The following is a 5634-nucleotide window of genomic DNA, read 5'->3' on the forward strand; positions in this document are numbered from 1 at the left end:
TCAATATGGTCATGAGTGTGCCCAACAAGAAGGAAAGCAACCTTTACCTTTTGAAAAATTCTCAATTCAACAAGCATGTTTAGATATCCAAAAACAACCTGATTTTTGTTTTCATGGCAAGTGTTGTCCAATTGTAGATACAAAACTTCAGGAAGAGTACCAGACCAATGAGAAATCACATCATGAATTATGGTTACGGTCAGATTTGCATCATTATGAATATTTGGAGCTGTGAAGTACACCCTTGGAAACATTTTCCCATTGAAGATCATACAACCGACCAAGTGAAACTGAATAAAATTTTCCTCTTGTAAATTTTTGGGTGTGAGAACAAAATGTGGTAAAAATGTCTTCTTCTGGTCCATACCATCAATTATCAAACCCAAATATTTATTTGGATTATCATAACACTTCTTTCGATGCTTGTACAACTTCTTCCTTTCGTTTGTTTGTTGTTCACGATGATCCTGAAGTTCTTTGACAATTAAATCTACACAACATAAAAGAAATTCATTAAGAAATATGTTTTCATAGTTGATGACTATACAATTTTAAAAGTTAAAGTTATGAATGCTTACCTCTTTCTGACCCTTCACATTTTTCCCTTTTTGATTTAAGAGAAGCACATGTACTGCAAATCCCCATCCTTGTCTTCTTAGGAATATGGACATTTTTGAATTCTTTCTTCCATACTTTCACAAAATATTGATATGTAATAAACTGGCCATGTCCCTTAGCACCTTCTGCATATTCTTTGTATAAGTTGTATATTTCTCGTCTTGACAAATTATCTGGAATATGTATTGTCTCTCTATTTGGCATACACTCTCCATGCTTTAAAAAGAAATCTTTCATCCATGACATTGCAGTATTTGATAATGGCCCAAATTGTCTTTTATGACGTACTTCTGAATAAAATGTGGGATCCTTTTCCAAATTTTCTTGAATTCTCGAGAGGCGAAAATTCCCAATCGAATGAAACATTTTGAAAGCTTTTCTACAGATAAATAAAGTCCCAATATGATAATCATAACCTGATAATGTAGATTGAATGCACCCAACTAAATATGAATTGTGCATGCTTTTATTCATTGACAAATATCTCTTCCTGCTTTCTAATGCAAATTTGAAATCCATATGTTTCAAGCAATCTTTTTGGCAACATTCACTTGAAATGAGAGCACTGATAGAACTTCTTCTCGTCAGATATTCTGCTCTACCCCTTGTATAACTAGAACAACTTGCATTGATATGAAAAGGTCTGCTCCTACTCCTCGATACAATATTTCTTGGCAACATCTCCATCATTGGATCATCATTTGTATAAGGATTTTCATCATCATTAAGAGGAATGTTATCCACACTATGATCAGCTCTGCTTTTCAAATATTGACTTGGAGGATATTCTTCATCTTCCGCTTCTTCAGTGCTACTATTGTAGTCCTTAGAATTCAGACTAAATGGAAAATCTGACTTGATATTTAATGGATATTCTTCCTCATGTGCATTGTTAGTACTACTCTCATAGTCCATAGAATTAGGACTACGTCGAAAATGTGACTGTTTACTTATTGAAGATGCTACATCCTGTCCTTTGTCACTGCTACCTTTATACTCATTAAAATTAGGACTAAGTGCATCATCCTGTCCTTCATCACCGCTTCTCTCATAGTCCTTAGAATTAGGACTAAGAGGACACAGTGACACTCCATTCTTTTGAAATTCATCATCACGCTCTTCATAACTATTGCTCTCATAGTCCACAGAATTAGGACTAAGTGGACACCGTGACACTCCAATATTTTGAAATTCATCATCCCGCTCTTCATCACTGTTGCTATCATAGTCCTTAGAATTAGGACTAACTAGACATGTGACACTCCATACTTTTGAAATTCATCATCATGCTCTTCATCACTATTGCTCTCATAGTCCTTAGAATTAGGACTAAGTGGACACTTTGACACTCCATTCTTTTGAAATTCGTTATCACACTCTTCATTACTGCTGCTCTCATAGTCCTTAGAATTAGGACTAAGTGGACACCGTGACACTCCATTTTCTTGAAATTCACCATCATGCTCTTCAAAACTGCTGCTCTCATAGTCCTCAGAATTAGGACTAAGTGGACACCGTGACACTCTATTTTTTTGAACTTCACCATCATGCTCTTCAAAACTGCTGCTCTCATAGTCCTCAGAATTAGGACTAAGTGGACATCGTGACACTCCATTCTTTTGAACTTCACCATCATGCTCTTCATCACTGCTGCTTTCATAGTCCTTAGAAGTAGGACTAAGTGGAATCTGACTCTTTATTTATTTAAAATTCTCCATTCCCTCTTTCATCAGTGCTGTTCTCATAGTCCTTACAATCAGTACTAAGTGGAAGAATTGACTTTCTATTCATAGTGGAAGAATTCTTGCTATATTCATCAATATGAATAGAGTTGTTACGTGATGAAGATGTTGATGGTGTATAAATCGAAACTTCACTATCAGAACAATCCATCCCTTTCAAATAGAAGATGTTGAATGATACAAATGGAGAGTCTCCTAAAGATATTATATAGCTTAAAGAATGGAATTTTCCCTCCAAAAAGTTTCATGAAAATATTTCCCTCCAAAAATTTTCGTGAAAATATTTCCCTCCAAAAAGTTTCGTGAAAATATTTCCCTCCAAAAATTTTCGCGAAAATATTTCCTTCCAAAAAGTTTGTTAGATTTATTTACCTTCATTATTTTATTCTACAATTTATTGAAAAATGTAAACTAATTTTTTTTATGAAATAAATCATTAAAATTAAAATTGTAAACTACAACTTCGACATTAATTATTTTAATAGTTAAAGTATATAATATTTACTAAACAATTAATTTTTTTTTAATTTTTATAATATATTCTAAAACAAATTAATACCACATTCAACCCGTTGTAAAACAATTCTACAATATTCGCTTTATAATATTTTAAAACAAATTATCTCACATTAACCGTACGGTAAAACATCTCCATAATTTCACTTATATATTAAAATTTTATTATCACTATTACTGACATCACATCCAGGTTTTCTGAAAATCGTTGAAAGACACGTGAATTTGTGGAGTAGCTACATCGCTATCAACAACATATTCAACGAAGAATTCTTACAATTGAAAGGTAAGTTAAATTTTTTTCCTTAAAAATTTTCATATTAAATTAGTTTAATGAAAAAGATATATATATATATATATATATATATATATATATATATATATTTTATTTTATTTTATTTTATTTTTTAAATTAATAATTTTTCTAACCCAAAATAACAATTACCTTTGTCGTGAGCATGGTGGGCCCGATCAAACTCAATTGCCCAATACCTGTGGGTGGTCCGCCGTGGTGTCACAGGGTGGGTGGGGATGTCCGATAAGCGGGCGGGGTGTGAGGGCGTGGGGGGGCGGTAGGGGGTGTGGGGGTGGCCCGACGACTCGCTCGCCTGTCGCAGGGTTTGGTGCCGCGGGGGGCGAGTGAGCTGCCAGGGTGGGCGCTACAGCTCGACTCGCCCTCTACCTCCGATCCCCTCTCATGACACCCTCACTCCCTTCACCCACACCCCACGCTCCTACCCCCTTAACCCCTTCAACGCCACCTTCATCCCCTACCACCAACCCTCCAGACCCCTCACCCCCACATCGCCACATGATTCGCTAACCCTCCCATCCCCATCGGCACCACCCTCTTCCACCTCCACGCACCCATGTCGCCCCTATCCCCTCACCCACACCCACTTGCCCTCCCCCTCATCGTCATCCCTCTACACCCACCTGATTGCACCCCACATCGACTGCACCACCCATGCCGCTACCCTCCTCCTCACTTGCCCTCCGCACGCCTTCCCTCTCACCTCTTTCCCACCTATGTGTCTTTCCTGTAACCCACCCTCGCCACCCTCTCACCCGCATGCCCTACCCCTCACACCCTCCACCTCTCGCCCCTCCTGCGCCCCTTCCCTCACCACCCCCTCCACCTCCCCTTCCCCCCTCAACCCCCCGTGCCCATCCCTTCCTCACCCCACCTCATCCCCCCGGGCGCCCTACCCCTCCCTCACCTCCAACCTCCCTGGTGCCCCCTCCCCCTTCCGCACCCATCCCTCCCTCACCCCACCTCATCCTCCCGCGCCCATCCCTCCCTCACCCCACCTCATCCCCCCGGGCGCCCTACCCCTCCCTCACCTCCAACCCCCCGAGTGCCCCCTCCCCCTTCCCCTTCCCCACCCACGCTCCTCCCCCGGCCTGCGCCGTCCCCCCTCCCTCATCCCCCTCCCCCGGCCCACGCCCTCCCCCCTTCCCTTCCCTCCTCCCTCATCCTCGCCACCTCCTCCCCCTCCCTGCCCTCCTTCTCTCCCTCCCGCGGCCCGCCCCCTCGCCTGAACAGCGACCGGGCCTCTCCTTCCCTCCCCCGGCGCCCTCCCCTCTCCCTCATCCCCTTCCCCCTCCCCCGTGCCCTCCCTACTTCCTCATCCCCGCCACCTCCTCCCCCTCCCTGCCCTCCTTCTCTCCCTCCCACGGCCCGCCCCCGGTCAGCGCCTGACCGGCGGCCCACCCCCCCCGCTCGACCGACGGCCGGGCGATTCCCGGAATTGCTCGGCCGCCGGTCGGGGGCGAGCTGCGGGAGGGAGAGAAGGAGGGCGGGGAGGGGAGGAGGTGGCGGGGATGAGGGTGGGCGGAGGGCGCTAGGGGAGGGGGAGGGTGCGCACGGCCGCTGGTCGGGCGGGGGGAGTGGGCCGCTGGTCGGGCGCTAGTGGGGGGCGGGAGGGACAGCAGGGGGAGGGGGCTGGGGGAGGGAGGAGGGGTAGGGCGCGGGCTGGGGAAGGGAGGGGGAAGGGCGCGGGGGAGGTGGGGGGCATGAGGGAGGGCGCAGCCCGGGGGAGGCGCGGGAGGGGGAAGGGGTAGGGGGTGAGGGGAGCCGGGGGAGTGCGGGAAGGGGACGGGGTAGAGGGCGCGAGGGGGGCAGGGCCGGGGGAGGAAGGGGGGGTGAGGGGAGGCGGAGGGGGAGGGCGCAGGCCGGGGGAGGAAGGGGGGGAGGGGGGAAGAGGGGCGCGAGGGGGGGCGGGGGAGCCGGGTGAGGAGGGGGCGCGGGAAGGGTAGGGGTGAGGGGCACGAGGGGGGGGTGGAGCATGGGCGAGGGGGCAGCCGGGTGAGGGGGAGGGCACGGAGGGGCGGGGGAGCGCCCGGGTGAGGGGGAGGGAGGGAGAGGGTGAGTGGGGGTGAGAGCGTGTGGGTGAGGGGGCAGAGGGTGAAGGGGAGGGCGGTGGAGGGTTGTCACTCACGATGGTTGTTATTCATTTTGAATTAATGGAAACTTCTGTTATACACTTTCTATTTACAAACAATTTTATTCACTTCTTTTATGGTTAAGTTTTCAAATATTTTTAATGTACACGGTTCATTTTGTTTTGTGCTTGACTGAGTGATATATTTTTTATTTAAAATCTTTGGCGGTATATTATCATTACTTTCGGTCAAATATTTTTTTTATTTTCAATATTTTTTATTCATTACATATATTTTTTGTACTTATTAAAAAAATCAGACATATATTAAATGAAATATTAAAATAAATTGTTTTAAATTTGAAAATATTAGA

Source organism: Pinus tabuliformis, chromosome 6, assembly GCF_031772625.1.
Source record: "Pinus tabuliformis cultivar Carrire ecotype Pingquan chromosome 6, CPIR1, whole genome shotgun sequence".
Lineage (NCBI taxonomy): Eukaryota > Viridiplantae > Streptophyta > Pinopsida > Pinales > Pinaceae > Pinus > Pinus tabuliformis.